Here is a 20,254-nt window from a genome sequence, read left to right on the forward strand (position 1 = left end):
GAGCTAGCTTGACTGATTAGAAAAGGCAGAAGTTAAAGCCCCAGGGTTAGGCAGTGTGGAAGCAGGATTAACACATCATGTCATGCGGCAGTGGAAACTTTCCTCAGGTGAATACAAGATGTTCCAGAACATGCCAAAGAGCCATTTCCTGAGGGTTGCTCTGATGTGATTAAATTGGAGTCAGCCTAAAATACTAGGTATGATTGTGAAAAGGGATGAAGTGCCAAAAAGAAACAGTTACCCAGCTTTAAAAAAATTGTAAGATATAAAACAAAGCAAAATGCTAATTCAGTGGTTGCCAAGGAGTGGAGATGGAGCTAGTGGACTGATCACTTGATTTTGGTGGTGGTTAGAGATGGACAGATTGATAAAAATTCCTGATTGTATTTTTACCAAGGGTGAATTATTCTAGAAGTGAATTATGCTTCATAAAGCCTGAATACAATATTAAAAATAAACTGATTCACTTGGAAAGGTGAACATGCTACTGGAAGTAGAAAAATACATATACATAAATTATTAATCCCTATACAAATGGTTAAGTCACTAAACCTGAATTAAGGAATGAGTCAGAATTTAGCAAGGGAGTGTCTAAAAATTGTATACTTAATTTCATTTTTTATTGATGTCCCAATGATATTTTGTAAGCACTTCTTTATGTGCTAGAATTTCATACAATTCTGTGTCTTGAATGTGAATCTCAAAGGCAGAGATAAGGAAACACCAACTTTTTTCATTTCTTTACTCATTTCTCAACTGGCATGACACAAGTTGGTCATCTCAGAAGCACACAATGATATGAAGATTAGAGAGCAAGGTGTTCATTAAAGAAGGTAAGGGGGAAAAAGCAGGACTGGAAAGGAAGAAATCAAACAGTGATGGGGACACAACAATGCCTTGGCAAACTCTACATGGAGTAACAGAAAGAACTCAGGTGGTTCACATGTGCATCTTCAGGTACATCCAATAAGGATGGTGACAGTAAATAGATGGGTATACAAACTCCAGGCAGACTAAAGTGGTCGTTGTTGGGGCAAAATTGCTAGGCCTTTACACCTTTGTCTTGTTCTGTAGCTAATGTGGGTGAAACATTTTTTTGGAACTAAGAGCCCAAAGGAGCAGAAACTGGAGACGGTGCTGTTTGCTGATAACAGTCCCCATGGCTAGTCTTTGTTGGAAGGGATTCTGTGTGGTGCACCTTCTTATCTCCCACTGTTCACCACTTTTCATTGGCATCTACTGCTCCATATATACCCAAGGAGCAGCCAGTAGTGCAGTGGAGGCTGATGGGTCTGTCTTCCCAAGGAGAAACAAGAATGGGAGGCTGGTGAGATAAATTACAGCTCCCTCCCATTGCTTTAGTTGTGCTTGGGGCCACAGATGCTCCTCATAAGTGATCTTCCCCCACTATGATTTCTAAGTTTCCCTCATCCTCAGATACCATCTCTGCTGATCTCAGTGGCTTACCTGGTGGTTTGAACTAAATGCCTGAGCCCATGGTCACCAAGTATTTCTCACAATGGAGTTGATATACCTATTTACTATCGTGATTAGGTATGGGGCTATCAGTAAATACCAATGTGATATATTCCTTCCTGTCCCCAGTGTATGACAACAGTTCTATTTCCTCTTGATCAGTCAGTTTTCCCCGCCAAGAAAGTGACTCTTTGTCTTTGCTGGTTTCTTAACACAAGAAGTCCAGAGTGCCCAGGTAGCAGCTATACTTATGATTCAATGGGACACTTGCTGTAGACCCTGGAAAAGGGTGTCCTTTTTTATCATAGGACCTTTATAACTACAGAATGTAGCGTTGTGAAGACAGAAACACAAAGTCTCCCTGTGGTCAGTGGGAGTGATGGCAAGTGGAGCCACTTCTTTTACTCCTTGGTTCTAGCAATACAGTGTCATGGAAGAGCCACTTATCTAATGCATGTAATGCCTTCTGAAAAATGCCACCCCCTCCACCCCTTCCAGGCTGCTGTCTCTGAGTCAGAGCTAATACTCCAGCTGTGCCTGCAGCAGTCTACTACAATACTTCTTCAGGCCAGAAACCTCTGAACTCAGTAAATGGAAAAGACCACTATAAAACATAGTCAAAGATCCTATCAGCATATCCTTTGCTGAAAAGTGTACTCCATGATCTAAAATGATGAGGGCTTCTATGTGGTGGATCAAACACTTGATGCCCTCAAATAACATTGCTGCCAAGCCCTGTATGTAGAAAAGGCAAACCCATCTGTGAAATTCATGTCTATTTCTGGCGAAAGATAGAGAGGGCAGTCTGCTATATGGGCCCAATGTATTAACGTGCTACAAAGCTGGCCTCTGATTTCATTGAGGAATGGTGCCACATTGGGCCTCAGCTCTGGTCTCTATTGATAGCAGATTGAGTATTTGGCAGAAGCAGTACCTAGGTCAGCTTTGGTAAGTCAGAGCCCATGCTTTTGGGCCCTTGCACAGCCTCCATTGTTGCCTCACACACATTTGTTTTTGTGTTCATCGTAACTGCACAGAAGTCACCAACAATACAGCCTGGTTGACATTAATGTACTAGTCCCTTTGAGTACGTAATTTGTTAGAGACTCTTCTATGGTGAATGCTGTGTGGTGGTGATTAACATGGAATATAAACATCTTAACACTTTATGACTTCTCCCCTGTATATATCCACACATCTATATGCCAGACATCTCTGTACCCAGTTCCCCAATCTTTTGCCTCTCAGGACTGTGACCAACTGCCAGATCATTTCTATTGCAAGTTTGTGTATAGTCTAATATCAGGTTGCATTTTGTTCATTCAATGTGGATGACCAGATACACTATCTGAAGCTCTTCCTGTTAGGAAGATTTTTTCCTCACCACGGGTTTCAAGGGTGCCTCTGAATAAGGCTGTAAAATCGACCAGTCATAGCCCTCGTTCAGATACAGGATGGAATCGCTCATGTAGTTGTACAGGGGGATGTGTTCAGGTGCATCAGCTGTAGGTACAATGAGCATCTGAGTTAGTGGCATTCCCTGGTGCTAGTCATGCTTGATCTCAGGTGCACCATTTAAAATAGACTTTTGCTGAGTTGGCTTGACCTTGTGAGTTTCAGGGGATGATAAGTTCAAGGCGATGACTGGAAATTCCATATGCCTGGTCATTTGATGTGCCATGATCAGGTGTTCTATCTTTCCCAGGGCCTAGTAGTCAGAAATTTTTTTAAACATTTAAAGAGTGGGTTGTTATAAAGTAAGGTCACCCTATGACCTTGTCTCTTTGTTCCCTTTCCTTTTCTACACCATATTGTTACACAGCTAAGGGGCTCTTGCTAGGATGTCAGTACCATGTTGTTTGGAAATTCCAGCCACCAGAGTTGTGAGCCAAATAAACTTATTTACTCTAGAAGTTTCAAAAAATAAATAAATAAAAAGAAAAGTATAATATGCTGTAGCTAGCATAATCTTAAAACCCAAGAAGTTTCAATGTGGTTCTCTGACAATGGACTGACATAAACCCTTATATATATAGATATATGTATGTATAATGGGTCTAAGTGTGCCCTCAGCAGTCCACTGTAATGCACCAGAAGCCTTTGAACTCAGTAAATGTAAAGAACCATTAAATAACACTCACACACACACACACACACACACAAACACACGTGCATGCACACACACGCACACACACACACACACACACACATATTGTTATCATTGATACTACTATCTCATCAGAGACCACTGGGTTGTATTTCTCAACATGAAAAGCTCCTTACACTAGGGAACTTTTTTCCCTTGGAGCATCACTCAAGCATCAAAGCTTTGCACATGCTTCAGGATATGGGCCAAAGCAATGTCTGTACATTTGAAATATGATGTCCTCATACCCAAAGAGGTAAACAGATAATATCTTCCTTTTACTCAGTAGGAGATGCTTTACTTTGGAGAGGATATTCTGGCACACTTTGGACCATTGCATCCCTAAAAATATTGTAGAAATGAAAGGTTTCTAAACTTCAAATATGTTTATTTTCCATCCATCAGAGTGATGTATCTTGACTGGAACTCTAGTATGTTAGCCACCTTTTATCCAACTAGGCTGATAAATATAATGTGACCAACGTACTGAATCAGTATGATATTTGGTAATATGTCCACATATCCAGGTATCTTCATGCTATACCATAAAAGAACAAGACAGTTAACAGAGCCTTGGAATGAAACTCCAAATGTATATTTTTGTCCACTAGCTATGAATGTGAACTGGTTCTCATCTTCTTTCTGACTGATGTAGAAAATAATACATTTACCTAATCAATGACTCTTGCTGACTACTCAAAGCTATATTAATCTTCTCTACCAAAGATACCATTTTTACTGTGGCAGCAGCACTCAGTCTACTACTTGATTGATCTTGTAGTAGGTCACAGTCATCTCTCAGAAATTATCCAGTTCAGTGGATTAAAATAAATTATGGGGTCATTACCTCTTCCTCTTCAGGCCTTTAAGGGTGGCAGTAATCTCTTCAGCTCTCCACTATGCTCTCTACCTGATTTTTTTTTTTTTTTTTACTATTTTAGATAGATGGGATACTTCTAATTTAAAAGGCTTCTTCTTGGCCTTCTCACTATAATACTTCTACCTCAAAGACCAACTGTCTGTTACAGGAGTTGTTCCAACTGTCTCCTTGATATTGACTATATGTTTCTGTTCCCTTGAAATTTGTATAGAAAGTCTAGTCCAAAATGCTGATGGTTATTTAGAAGTAGGGCCATAGGAAGCTAATTAGGTTTAGATGAGGGCAAGTGTCTTATGGCAATCAGTGTTCTCAGGGTGGAAACCAGAGTGCTGGCCAACTCTATCTTGATCTTGTGAGGATATTTAAAAAGATGGCCTACTCTAAATCCAGAAGTAGGTCCTCACTGAGAATCTGACTCTGATCTTGGCTTCTAGTCCCCAGAGCTATGAGAAATAAATGTTTGTTGTTTACGTCACCACGTCCATGGTATTCTATTATACAAACCCAAACAAACAAAGACATCAGTGTTTTAACCCCCAAGAAGAAGTGACCACTGACTGGGTTAATTGGCATAGTGAACTCTCTGAGCTGGACCTTGGCAATACTCAATTTATTATTTAGACTCTATGTGCCCAAACCCTACAAAGGGGTGTGATAACACTGTAGATCTCTAGGTGTCAGTGTCAACTCTTATACTCTGCTCATCAGTCCTCATAATATGTTGTATCCTCTTTCCCAACAAACTGCTGTAGGATCCTTTGGGAAAAGATTGTGAAAATCATTTCAGTATAATTGTCATGATCTTGCAGGAGTGTTACTCCAGAAACAAGCCAACTCTGTAGTAAAAAGTATTCTAGTGTTAAAAACTGGTTAAGTGCTGAGAATGGAAAGACTTTATGATTTTTTTTAAATGGGGTGATTGTTTTCTGCCTCACCTCCCAATAATCCAACTTTGATTGCTTTTGCTGGTTCAAGATTACTAGTGTTTTTATCAGCTGCTCATTTATGTTGTCCCTTGGTATGCCCTGCCCACAGTGAACATCTCAATAACTCTGCTGAGATACCTTCTAAGAGTCTCAACCAAGCTACCTGATCATCACAATAATTGTTGCAGCCCAATTTCCAGTAGCTAAGCACTATTTTTGAATTATAATGTTTAAAGTTTTGTCAGCTCCATTGCTTTCAGAGAGCCAAGGTCTGCACTAAGGAAGAAAGCCACTGTGAATGCTTAGTGATGTTAGTGCCCCTCTAGCCACTACATTCATTATGGACTTGTCAAATGCTGTGCTGTATGGACCTCCATGTAGATTACAGCTATGGAATAAATCTTTTTTTTGTGCACAATACATGCATTAATATACAGTCGTTTCCTGAGATTTTAAAAAAATGTTTTCCTTTACCATTTGCCATGGTAAATTCTGGTATTTCTGCTTTGCTAAAACATTGTGATGGTTAATTTTCTGTGTCAAATAGGCAAGGCTATGGCACCCAGTTGTTTGGTCAAACACCAGTCTAGATGTTGTTGCACAGGTATTTATTAGATGTCATAAACATTTTGATCAATAGACTTTGGGAATAATGCAGATGACCCTCCATAATGTGGATGGGACTCATACAATCAATTGAAGGTCTTAAGAACTAAAACTGAGGTCTCTCATAAGAAGGAATTTTATCTCCAGCAAACTACCTTGAGACTCAGGACTGCAACATTAACACACACACACACACACACCCCTCCATACTCTTCTGGCCTGCCCTACAGATTTCAGACTTTCCACCCCTCCCCACCATTGAATAAGCCAATTTCTTAAAATGAATGTATCTCTGTCTCTTTTTCTCTCATTACTAGATGGAGGCTACCCAAGGAAGAAACTGATATGAAAAGATGTCATTTCCTATAGCTGAAGCGGAACTTGAAGTTGCTGACATGTAGAGGCTGCCTGCTAAACACATTCTTTATAGCTGGGCTACAAGTGTTTTTGAAGCACAATTATGCCTACCACATGTTATAAAGACAGGAGTCAAAAGGACAGAGAAAAGAGAGAGAGAGAGAGAGAGAGAGATGAGAAAGAGGTATTTGTATTAGATTGATCCTGCTTTTCTGGAGAGCTTTGACCAAGATGACCATTATTAGCTATTGTTTTTTTTATTTTTGTAGAAGCTATTCTGGTTGAGTTCACATTATCTCGTGGGTAATTGTCAGGATCTTGTACTATGACAGAGTATTCACATACTAGCTAACAATAATCAACTCCGTTCTATCTAATTTTATGCTCTAATCTCTTTGATTAAGAATTCTTAAAACACAGAATCCATTCACACAACTACTCCTTCTCTCAGCTCCACTGTTGCTTTGGGGTCTAAGCAATTACTCTTATAAATGCTATTTTCTGTGTACATCTAAACAATATCACTTCCATCTCACTGTGGTATAGTTTCCAATAGTATTGCTTCCTAACTGCTGAAATGCTTTAATAAACGAATCACTACACTGTACCAGCACCTGTTTATGAGCTAGTCGTCACTGTCAGTCAACAGTAAATAATGTAGCTCAAAAACCTGCACTTTCAACTGCCTCCTCAGACTCCTCCTAGTACTCATTTAAAAAGGGAATTACCTAAAGTAAGTCCTAAAAGAAGTTTGGGGTGTTTGGTATTAGGAATTGCTGCCTAGAAAGAGAAAGTGGAACTAGTATATGAGCAGAAGAGGAAATCAATCTTTGATATTCTCATACTTTGATAAGTCAAAACTAGGAAAAAGCAGAGTGATTCTAGAGCAGTAACTCTCCACTGGAATACCTCATATTGGAACAAAATGACTGGGTACTCATACAACTGTCACACTCAGTCACCAGATGAGTGACTTCCTAAAGAAGGAGTTGCTACCAGAAGATGTGACTTCCTGCAGTAGAAGCAGAACTTAAAGTTGCTGACATGTAGAGACTGCCTGTTTACCACACTCTATAACTGGGCTGCATATCCTTTGAGAGGAGATCTAGGAAACACAACTGTGCCTACCACATGGTGTAAAGTTTCCAAGGCAGCAGACATAGCAATAACAAAATGCAAACAACAGCAACAACAAATGTTGTTGCTCATCCTGTACATCAGACCTGATATTCCTAATGAATACTATAGCAAGCCCCCTTATAGATCAGCTGTTTATACTATTCTTCTAATACTGGTTTGCAATTAGAGGATGTGATACAGGAAAAGAGTTAATGAAGACATTGCTATGGTTCAAATATGGTTTGAATACTATCCTCTAAAAGCTTATTTTCTGGAATCTTGGTCCCCAGTATGGTGGTGTTGAAAAATGGATTTGGTCTTGGGCATATTGTTTTTGGAAGGAATTAATGTAGTCCTCATGGTATCCTAGTTAGTTCTCACGAAAGCAACTTATAAAAAAAGCAAACCTGGCCCCTGAGTCTCTCTGGCTTCCTCTCTTGACACGTGATTTCTCCATCTTTGACACCATGATGCCATGCACCATGTTGTAATGTCACCTGAAGGCCCCAGCAAAAGCCTAGCAGGTGCTTCTGCCACGCTCCTGAACCTCCAGGACTACATGCTTTTTAACACCCTTTCTTTGTAAATATTCACCCTGAGGTAATTTTGTTATAACAGAAAACAGACTAAGACAGTGTAGCAGATCACGTTTTCCAAAAGTGGTTATAACATCTCCCATTTCATCCTTTTTTCTGAAATCTATCTTTGCTATTCCCCATCTAGATATGGGAGTGTAATTACTCTTCTCTTATGTGGTAACACACTAATCCCTAGATCCTGTGAATATGTTGTTACAAAGCAAAAGGGAGTTTGAAGTTCTAGGGTTACAGACTTTAAAGGAGAGAGATTGTCCATATGTGCCCAATCTAATCGTATGAGCCCTTAAAAGCAAAATACTTTTCCACTGGAACACACCATAAGGAGACCCTACAGAACCTAGCCTTTGAATCTTCCTGCCCAAGTAGTAGACATGTGATTGAGGAAGGCTCTGGATGATATTAAGCTTGTGTTCTTGTGTTCTAGTCTTCCCAGCTGAGGCTCCAGACATTGTGGAGTAAATAAGATATTCTCTATTCAGCAAACAAATTTAATGACAAGACTGCTGTTGATTCCTACTACTACATGTTTGTTTACACAAAAATGGTTAACTGGAGCAGAAAGGAAGGAGGAAAAAGGTCTTTCAAATAAAAAGAGGCTAATCATTAAAGAGCCCACACCTAGAGTGAAAAAGAGATAAAATTCTCTCAAGAATAGTTATGGGGAAGATCCTCATTTTGCAATTATAATTTGATTGAATGACAGAGGAAAAGAATACCTCTTTATGTACTACTCTACAACTGGGTTTCCAGCTCCTACATGATAAATGGTTCTCCTTATCGTTAACCGAAGATATTTGTCTTACCCTAATAAGAAATTTATTTGAAGTAAGATGCCAGTGAAGTGATTCATTTTCCTACAGAAAACTATTTCTAGATTTCACAATTGTCCTTTGAAAGTGATTGATGAAATAAGCTTTTATTATCTCATTTTATTTGTGGTGGACTATTTGTTTCCCAAATATGTACATGTTACATATAATAATATTGGCTTTCATTTCTATTAAGCTTCATAATTTACAAAGCAATTCCATTTATATTATCTGGTTAATCTTTCTTAATAACCAAAGTAGTTTGTATTATTTATGAAGAAAGTAAAATTTAAATATTTGTGTGCTTTTGCCAAAAAAAATTAGTGAAAGGAACAACCAGGCCTAAATCCAGTTATTTAGGTGCCTAATAAAATATTCACTTTGGAAATTACATTGCTTTTTATGCAATAAATCCCATGGGGTTTATTTGTTAAAAATCATAGTTTTTAAACCATACCCACAGAAATATTTGTATTTAAATATTCATAGAAATTAATAATAAAAGTAATCCAAATATCCACCAACCTGTGTATTGGTAACCTGTGGAATTTTCATATCACAGAGCACCATCAAATAATCAAAGAAACAAGCTACTGACAAATACATATGATGATATAGATAAATGTTGAAAACATGCAGACTGAAAGAAGTCCAATACAAAAGAGTACATATCATTATTGACATAATTTCTTTTTTTAAAATTTTTATTTTATTCATATGTGCATACAACGTTTGGGTCATTTCTACCCCCTTCCCCCACCCCCTCCCTTACCCCCCCTTATCCCTCACTACCCAGCAGAAACTATTTTTCCCTTATCTCTAATTTTGTTGAAGAGAAAGTATAAGCAATAATAGGAAGGACACAATTTCTTAAAGTGAAAAAAAATCCAACTAATCTATGGTGATAAAAACCAGAGCAGTGATTTTTCTGAAGTGTTGAGAAGGATTAAAGGAAAATGCTGAGGAGAATTTTCTAGGATGAAGGGAAAGCTCTGTTTTATGTGTATATAAAAAAGCTTAATTTAATGTGTACGTAAATTTGTTAAAATTCACCAAACTGATAGATGTATACATTGTACTGTATTTGAATGATATTTCAGTGAAGTTAATAAAATAGGCATATTTACCAAAAAAATCTGCAATTATGTTTGAATTCTTGGCACCATGAGCACAGATCATTCTCCTAAGGGCTAGAAGGAAGACCACTGCACGTCTTTTTGAAACCTTTCCAAGTTTCTCAATAACTGTGTTAGTCAGCTTTCTGTCACTGTAATAAAATACCTGAGATCCACTTTTGAAAGGCTCATTCTTCTGTAGGCTTCAGTCCTTAGTGCTTTTGGGCCTGTGAGAAGACCGTACATCATGATGGGAGCACATGATGAAACAAAGTTGCTCACATCATAGCTGGAAGTGAAAAGAGGGAGCTGGAAGGGATGGGGGTCAATGATCTAGTACCTCCCACTAGGATCCATCTTTTAAAGGTTCCTCTACCTCCCACTAAGACCACTGGCTGGGGATGAAACCTTTAACACATAGGCCTTTGGGCTATTGCAATAACTATAAAAATAGCCTTTCAATTAAATAACTAGGATAGTCTATTTCAATTTAAAGTCAAAAAATATAAAGAACTTAAAAAAAACAGTGTCCCAGTATCTATATTATGTGTACGTATGTGTATATGTAAACATAATTATTTGATGAGTGTTATAGTATTGGCTTCATAATCAGTTTGATTGTTTAAGAAAAGTCATATAGTCAGTTTATGGCAATCACTATTTACATCTTAAGCTTATTACAGTATCTTGAATATAATCATTGCTTACTAATATGTAAAATCAATGAATAATACTCAATGAAGATAAATATTCCAAAATCCTCATTGGGTTCCATGATGATAGACCTGCATTGGCAAAGGAAGTTCTGTTAAGGCAAGAAACACAAACAAAATTAATATACCTTAAGAGACCACCTACACACTGTTAGGATCTAGTTCAAATCACAGGGTTAAAAAGCAGAGACACAAAGGAGCTGAAACATAATGATGTCTAAAACAGATGTCACACAGAATACCTCTTAGAAATAAACTATAACAAATGACATTTCAAGATCACAATCATTCATCAAATTCTCAGAAAAATTAAGTAGCAGTACGAAACAAACTTGCAATGTTTAGCAAAACAACATAACAAATCTTGACAGATGGAAAGTGGATAAACAGAATAGCAATCTGTCTTAACTTTAAACAAAGAAACAAAACAACTGTAGCTAACAATGAGCTTGCTAAGAAATATGCAGGTGAGAGTATTTTACTACAAACGCGCTTATGACCTACAAGGTGTTATGTTAATACAAACAAGGACTAACCCTCCAAGGACATTGTGGGCCCATGACAAGTTACAAAAGTATTAAAATCTAAGCAGGTAAATTTGTAGTCATATTTATAAAGCATCTCAATTTCCATTGTTTTCCAAAATATGAGAAGTAAATTTATTTACAAAAATCAGTTGGTGGAAGGTATATTTACTTGGGTGTAATAGGAAAAAAATCCTTATATAAATATTGTTTCATTTGTCAAGATGATGCATAAATTCTGTGGATCTTTGCACCCTTGGAGTGCTCACAAGTATGTATCATAAAATTTTAGAAAGTGAAATTAATTACTAAGGGAAGGTCTCAAAGTAAAATCCTATAATTCAGAGCCCTCCCTAGACCATGTGTACAGGAAAAGGTATTAATGCCTAGGTTTGTTGGTACACCATTTTGTCATCATGGATTCAATTAATAAAGCTCACTAAGTATTAAATACTTGTATGACACTGTTCACAAGATGCATGCCTGAAAAGTTTAGAGTCTGATGAGAACTCTTTACTGAGTTTCTAATCTTACAGACTTTCAGAATAAACAGACTAGTCAGATGAACATATCTATAAGACACTTGGGAGTCCATTAAGCTTATTTATGGATCATAGTAAATAAAATATGAAATTAGAAAAATACCAACAGATAAGAATTAAATGCATAATCAACTGTTATATTGTGGGGATCCCAAAAGTCATTTTTTTCAACAAAAGATCTACATATACTGTTGTGCAGATATGGTAAGGCATTCCATACACAATGTTCAATGTGATTGATATCCCTTTTTGATGCTTTATATAATGGGATTAGATTTCCATTCCCCCAAATACTATGGGAGGCTTCTACAGAAGACATTTCCAAGTAACTTATACAGAGGTACTCAACATGTAAAACTAAAAACAGTGGAGAGATGTCTTTTCTTTTTTATACATTCTGTGAAACCAGGCAACAGCAATAATAGTCACAGCTGCTAGTCAGCTACAATCTCAGCCACAGTATGTTACCACTGGATGGCAGGTACACATTTGTTTTCACTCTGGTTGAAGGGAATATTGGGACATTTAGTCTTTTGTTCTCAGTTAAAACCAATCTATTGAGTGCAGTTTACATACACACAAACCTACTTTGGTCTTAGGGAATATTGGTATGAAAAGGCTGCTATATGAATTTGTGGGTCAGGATAGTACAGGTTTACATTTATTTAAGAACACATTAGAGCATTGTCATAAATCTAGCATTTCTTTGGGTTTTTATGCATTATAATTTAAAGTATTACTAAATACTGCTTATATTGATCAGAATATGATAGATTTTGCTCTCATGTCAAATAAAGCCTGAAATTTCAGTTTTACTTGTTTACACAAAGACTAGTACAAGCCAAGTAGTCTCTTCATCTTTGAGGGTGTCTATTTTATGGCTACTCCATCAAAAACATGACAGTCACACTACCATCTCTTTTCTCCATTTCATAAACATGGTTACCTTTCTGTTTGACAGAATTTGTGGTGGGCTCTAGAAGAACCCAGACATGAATAAAGCGATGTCTTTTCTTCCCAACAACCTGAAAGATTGGGAAGGCAGATAAAAAAAAATTCTAAGACAAGCATAGTGTAAAGCCAAAGGAGGGGGAGGCCCAAATTGAGGCACAAACATATTCTATGGGAAATGGCACAGAGGGAGACAGAATTATTTTACTCTTTTGGGGTTAATCAGGAATCCTTGAGATGCTACAGAGTTGATGACCTACTTGCTGGGCCTTAGAGGGACAAAAAGACAGGCAAGTTTGATATGAAAGAAAGGGTAGGGGATGAGAAAGAAAAGAACATGTGAGAAGATAGGCATGATTAAGGAATGAAGAAGAATAAAGGACCTGAAATAGGAGGCTGTGGGTATATAGACATTTATGTTGTGTATATACTCACTAATTTGATCTTTTGTAGAATATGAGTTGCTAGAATGTTAAGTATATTGGTGTTCATGGTTTCTCCCATTGTTATTTCACCTTATGAACAGAAATCAAGGAGAAAACTTTACCAGGACACTTGAAATTCTGATCATTTGATTTTCATTTTCACTAAGTTGTATTTCCCCCTCAATTTCTAAATAATATTAAACTGTAAATCATAGGACTAACTGGGATGTAATCATACCTAATTCTCCTTTCAGATTCCTAACCCAACCACATACTAAGTCTAACTATGGTAAATACTAACTCCTGGGGGAGTTGTAATTGTTGGATGAAATAATACTTAAAGTGCAAACTTGCTAAGGTTATGATAGAATGCTAGGACTAGTGATGTTTGAAGTTTTCACACTGGGTTAAACAGACCAAGAACATTATATTGTAAAAAAAAAGAAAAAAAAAAAAACAAACAGGACAAAAATCAAAAAGAATAGAAGACGGAAAGGAGAAAGGGGTAAAAATTCAGGAAATATATGTTCTTCCTTCTTCTTCCTCTTCTTTGAATGGAAGTAAAATTGATGAATAAGCAGGAGCAATGTCAACAGCAAATGCTCAAGTACATGACCTTGAAATGTCTTCGCGTTGTTTTTCCAAAGATTATCATGTTTTGATATCAAAATGAAGTGTTTGGAGTCATTGTTAGACAATCCATCCTTATCAAGTGCCTATTACATATTTTACAAATGTGTACTCATTGTAGTCTAAAAAACTATAGTACTTTTTAGATTTTTCTGCTAGTTCTTAAAACTAGGGCTGGTTCTGTGTACCTGAGTGGTAAAGCACTTGCTTAGCATACACAAGGCCCTGGGTGCAACCTCTAACACTGCAGGAAAATAAAACAAAAAAACAAATTCTCAAATCCAAGCACGTGTTTATTCTTCTGGACAGTTTCTCTTTCTCTAAGTATCAATTCATGTTAAAGACGTTTAGGAAACCTCCATTTTGGGAGTTGCCTAAACGTTCACTTCAAGCTCTTCCTCTTTCCAACTTCCGGAAACCAAACCAATGACTGCAGGAATTACCACTGCCTTCATCATTATTCATTGCCAAATAACTAAATCCTGTGTTGAAGAATTAAATAGTTAACTAAAAATAAAAGGAATTATTTACAAATAACCCTCCCCCTCCATTCTTTCCTAATTCCAGTATCAGCTCGTGCTGTTTTCTGTGCCCTTCCTCCTGTGATGTAACTTTTATCTCCCCCTTGGAAGGATTTGGTTGGTGAGTTTAGTCTCCCACACTTCTACCCCCTTCATTGTGCGCTTACTCCCCCCAAAAGCCTTAACTGCAAAAAAGCAGTTGAACTGTCTTTCTCGAGCTCATAATGAAGATTTTCTAGTTTCTCTGCATTCTGCCAGGCTTGGCTCTTTGTCGACTGTTTGCACCCTTTCCTCGCACAGAGGTTGCTCAACTCCCCACAAGCATCTGAAGCTACCTCACACCTGCTGGCTAAGTTACGCGCCAAAATACTTCACAAAAAGCATGTCTGGACGGATCTGGAACAATAGAGCTCTCTGGGTGAAAACTAAAATGTGAAGTGGATTGCCCCAAGACACAGATAAAGTGCCTAGAGCGTTGACAGCAGCTTGGAGCATGCTCAGTCGGCCTCCCGTCCCTGGGCGGCGTCCCCCCGACCCCCCCGCGTCCAGCTCCGGGTCGTCCTCGACACCACCTCCCCCGCACCCCCAGCCCGGCCCGCGCTCCCGGGCGCCACAAGGGCGTTCTGCCGCCCGCCTCCCCTCCTCCTTCTCCTCCCTCTCCTCCTCTGGTTGCAGCGGGCGAGGACACGTCAGGGGACATAAATAAATAAATAATTCCATTCACCGGGTGACAGCGAAGCGAACCAGCTGTGGCTGGGCGGGGGGTATCGGAGAGCTGTAGCGCCCACCGTGTGTCTGAGCCAGGTAAAGTAAGTATGCCCCGGGAGGAAGGGAGGAGGAGAGGAAGGCGAGCTTGCTTCTGCCACCCGAGCTGCCCTGGGAACCGCATGCGTGTGTACAAATAATGGCCAGCCTGTGACAGTCGCGCGCCCACGCACAGTTTGCCAATGAGCCCTAATATAGACAAAATAAACCCCCAGAGCTGCAGCCGCTGGAGAGCGGTCGTCGGCCTGGCGCGCGAGCAGCTGCGCGGGAGCTGCGGGGGGCGCGCACGTCAGGCCAGGGGGGTGCGCGGGGGTCCCGGGCAGGGCGACCGAGTGCTTTCAGCAACCAGCTGCCGGCGCTCTAAGTTTGGCACCCACACTCTGCAGGCACCTTGCTGCTCGCTCTCTACGTGATCCTGCAGACTGTGGGGGGGGGGGGGGGGGGCTGGTTCCCAAGTGTCCCTCACCAGCATCTCCTCCCGGCTGTGAGCACTCTGGATGGCGTCGTTGCCGCAGTAGGTGGAGACAAGGGTAGTGAGAGTGCGTGTAGGAAACTGCTTTTTTAGCACCTGATCGGGGCTTTGGGAGGCTGGGAGAAGGGGATGAAATACCAGGGGGTTCGTTTTCCTCCTATTTCGGTCCCCAGGAAGCGTGGCTGAGGGGGAGGCCTGTGGCTGAGCACAAGGCTGCGCGGACTTGGTAGGGGCTAGGAAGGGCCTCAGCCGCCTTACATATGCTGGGCTTCTTGGGTCGCTGCGCCATGCTGGGGCGTCAGTCCTGGCCAGTTAGTGCAGGTAGCTGGGAGCTTGCTCACCTGTGAGCTGAACTGCTTCTGTCCTCAGAGGATGCTAAGCAGCCTCTGCTATCCATCCCTGTTCTCTTCCAGTAAAGCTCCCTAGAAGGACTGCAAACAGCTTTTTGGGATGGGCGGTCCCGCCCAAGTCCACTTTCCCTGTAGCGCCAGAGAGAGAATTTTGTGATTACACTTCAGGAGAATTAAAATTACACACACACATCACACCACACCACACCACACCGAGGAAACAGGAAGAGTGTCTGTAGGACTGTTTCATTGACTCCTTTTTGTAGCTGCATAAGACTGGGCTGCTTTGACTGAGGATTGTACAAGCGGCAATATGAATGCTAGTATTTCATCTCCTCCTCCCTTTTGGGTCCAAAAAGAGACTCAGCACAGGAATAAAAATAACAAGCAATGGTGATTGTGAAAAAGAGTGGGAAAGAGAAAGTCATGGCCACAAATATCCTTGCCTGGCACTCCAGACTTCTTTGTGGTTAAACCTAGTCAGAGTTCAGATGTTTGCAAACTTTCAATGTTTTGGGTTAGCTTGAACGTGCTCTGTCCCTGGAACCCCAAGTACAAAGCATGCATTTAGGGGAGAGTGGCTGAAAAAAAATCCGATGTGGGTGGATCCTGCAGAGGGCAGATGAGGGTTGACCAAAGTGACTCACTTTTGGCCCTGGTGAAGTAATTCTTGCTCCACTTTCTGCTTATGAGCCCATTGCATTTAAATCCATCTAAGTGAGAGGGCAACTGAATGATCCCAGTGAAAGAGGAACGTTTTTACTGTAGGCAACACAGTGTGTTGTGTAAGAACTCAAATTCAGAAACGATTTTTTGCAAATATTCACATTAATAGTTTGTAGTTACCTACTTGTTATTTTGCTCCTTTCTCCTAAGGAGTGTTTTTGTAATAGTGAGTGCTCTGAAATTAAAACATCAGTTTCTGATGTCCAAATTAGTGCATCTTCCTACAAATGCTCAGTTAATTTCTAGACATGCACTTAACTCTTTTATAGTATCTGGCTTGTATTTTTGGCCTTGAGTCCTCCTACAGTAAAGGAGGAATAAGTGACCTAAAGAAATGTCACTTGTCCAGAATTACATTCCTGGGTCATGAAGGTGAAATAAAAGAGCATCTCCTGATTTTTCTTTTCTTTTTGCAGTACTAGTGTTTGAACTCAAGACCTTGGATTGCTAGGCAGGCACTCTACAAAAACCCTGATTTGCTTTTAATTCTATATCCATTCACCTGTTTTTGAGAGATTCATAGGGAAGAAGGGAATTAACTGTAGAGTCAGTTAGGCCCACTTTAAGCTTGTTTCTACACTTTGTAAAGCTACGTAAATTATGAACAATCCTGGCATCATTTTTTCTTAACCATAAAATAGGATTGGTGGTACCCATCTTAATGTACTGTTGTGAAGAATAAATTGTATAGAAAACATTGGGCTATTTTTGAGCCCCTAAACTCATTTCAGACATGGTATCAGGATCACCAAAATGAATGAATTGGAATTTTCCTCTCAGGAAATTAACATTCCTCAGATTAATGTTTTTCCTATTCCATTAAGTTTTGTTTTCAGTTTTCTATTTCTTTTCTCAATGAAAGAGAGATATATATCTGAAATAACCTGAAAAGAGTTGAGCAGTTGTAAGAAATGTTTCCAAGGGCTAGAGGTGTAGTTCAAGTGGTAGAAAGCCTGAATTCAAACCCCAGTACTGGAAAAACAAAGAAAGAGGTTTCTTAGATTTGCCAAAGGCAAATTTGAGAAGGGCCCTTGCCTTGGAAACATGTGCAATCAGTCACATGCATTTGTCCATTGTGGGTGACTTTGTATAAACAAATAATGGGAGACTGTCTCCTTGATTTGAGAAGAGGATATTCCATCCTTGAAGATTGGTTTTGCCAATGAATTGATTTACATTTTTTGAGAGAAGAGATTGATCTGTAGTGTTTTTTACACTAACAACACCTTAATCCTTTTTTTTTTTTTTGGTGGGCATTTTCAGATGTAGTCACATTTCCATTTTATTGATGTAGATTTTAACAATTACTTTACCAATTAAATTATATATCCTTTACATGTTTTATTCCTTGAATTAATATTATATCACTTTATATTACATCCTCAGTACAACAGTATACTTTAGCAACATCTCTTGAATGCTCGCCATATTCCAGGCATTATGCTACCACTTTCTTGGAACACATAAAGATCCTATGAGGAAGCTGGGTGCAGGTGGTTCATACCTGTAATTCTAGCTACTAAGGAAGCTGAGATCTGAAAGATTGGGGTTAGAGGCCAGTCCAAGCAAAATTTCAGGAGACCATGCCAACCAACAGAAAGCTGAACACAGTAGCATACACCTGTCATCCCAGCTACACTGGAAGCATAAATAAAAGGAGTGAGGTCTAAATTGCCAGGGCATAAAGAGAGAACCTATCTCAAAAACAACCAAAGCAAGCTGGGTGCCAGCGGCTCATGCTATAATACTAGTTATTTGGGAGGCAGAGATCAGGACAATTGAGGTTTGGAGCCAGCCTTGGGAACCAGTTTGCAAAACCCTATCTCAAATTTCCCAACACAAAAAAGGGCTGGCGGAGTGGCTAAAGTGGTAGAGAGCCTGCCTAGCAAACAAGAGGTCCTGAGTTCAAACCCCAGTATAACCAAAGCAAACAACAACTTAAGTGGAAATTAGGTACAGTTGTCTGACTTGCCCTATTGGCACAACTAGTGTCTTAGTCTGTTTGTATTATTTCAACAGCATATCTGATGTTGGATAATGTACACAGAAGAAGATATTAATTTGGCTTATGATACTGATGGCTAGAATGCTCAAATTGCATGGTGCTGGCATCTTCTGAGGGTCTCCTGGAAGCATCATAACATGATGGAAAAGTGGAAGGGAAAGTGGGTGCTTGCAGAAGAGACCAAAGCACACACATGGCATTGCTCACTTTCATGGGAGGTAACCTAGTCCCATGTGACCTAACCCACTCTTATGAGACAAGCATTTATCCTTAAGAGCCGGGGGACACCATACATATTAGAGATTTAGGTGCCCTAACATGCCTCTCAACACCATTTTTTGCGGGGAGGGAGTAACAAGCCTCAACATGGGTTTTGGTGGAGACAAATCTTAATAAAACAATAGCAGATAGTAAGTGGCCAAGCTAGGATAAGCACCCAGGCAGTCTGTCTGGCATTCACCCCAATGAAATACACCTTCTGCCTTACATGAAGTTAATCCAGGGCAATGACTTTGTCTCCTGTGTCCATCATTGCCTGGCACATGGTAGTACTAAGTAACTGATTAAAGAAAGAGTGAAGTAAAGTGCAATGGAGGCTGATGTGGAGAAAAAGAGGAAGAGAAAGAAATAAGGAAGGAGTAAGCTGAGACTTCTCCTTTCTTCAGTGCTTAGTCAGTCAGGAAATGCCACAAAGACTGAGCCGCGGACAGGTGGTTGAGGCTTTATTGAGGATTGCTTTGCCTTGTCCTACATCAAATCATCTAGTTTATAACGCTCATTTGTGTGAACTAGAAAAGTATTTCTTTGGGCTGACAGATTAGCAAAAGGTACCTATAGAACATAATCATTAAAACAAACCTATTCAGGGTGAACAAAAAAGAAAAAAGAAAAGGACAACCATTATTCACTGTTTCAGGCTTTAAATTTTACTTTATAGACACAAAGTTGACTTTGTTTTATGCAGTGTGGGAGTAGAAGTTGTATGATTGTCTTGAACATCAAACATAGCTGTTATGTCTTATAAGTTATGCTTGACACGCAGAATAGCATGTAACACTTACTAATCACATTCTTTTACTGTCCTTTGTCCTTCCTTCCATCCCCTAACTCATCTCAAAGATAAAGTTCCCTGCTGGTTCCCATTTCTTGAAGTAATCTCTGTATGTGTCTGTATATCAGAACTGTCTGAAAGCATGTATTCTATTTTACCTTGAATTATAATTCTTGGGGTGAGAATCCTGTTTCTCTTCTTGGGCTATATGACCCTTGAATAGAAATCATATCTTATTCATCTGGGAATTCACTTGGACCCACGTAAATGGAACTGAATAGGGCAGAGGTAAAAGCAGGAGCTGTAACACCTGGGTTGTCTGGGCTGTGTTGTTGTCTCTGCCACTTAACCAATTATGGTGAATTGCTTAACCTCTTTAAATCTGGACTTCTCATCAGCAAAAAGAAGATAATAACCAATTTTATATATTGGTTATAAAGATTAAATGTGATAGTGTCTGTGAACTAACACTTATAAAGAAATATTATATTATTATATATAAATATTATTATAATATTAAATATTATGTAGCTGGTGATTGGCATT

General features: G+C 39.3%; 1 protein-coding gene across 10 annotated transcripts in view; it reads left to right on the top strand.

Annotated features, from left to right (window-relative positions):
* Positions 1-14,882: 14,882 nt before the first annotated feature.
* Positions 14,883-20,254, top strand: part of LOC109686449 (monocarboxylate transporter 2) — a 182,333-nt gene continuing 176,961 nt past the window's right edge. For 4 of the 10 annotated variants that reach the window (XM_074083785.1, XM_074083791.1, XM_074083788.1 and 1 more), the window contains exon 1: positions 14,886-15,143. The gene's annotated coding sequence lies outside the window, so the exon portion shown is untranslated. Of the gene's footprint in view, positions 15,149-20,254 lie in introns of all 10 variants that reach the window. The other 6 variants (XM_074083786.1, XM_074083792.1, XM_074083789.1 and 3 more) reach the window with 3 other exon arrangements.

This window comes from Castor canadensis, chromosome 8 (assembly GCF_047511655.1).
Source record: "Castor canadensis chromosome 8, mCasCan1.hap1v2, whole genome shotgun sequence".
NCBI classification, from domain to species: Eukaryota; Metazoa; Chordata; class Mammalia; order Rodentia; family Castoridae; genus Castor; species Castor canadensis.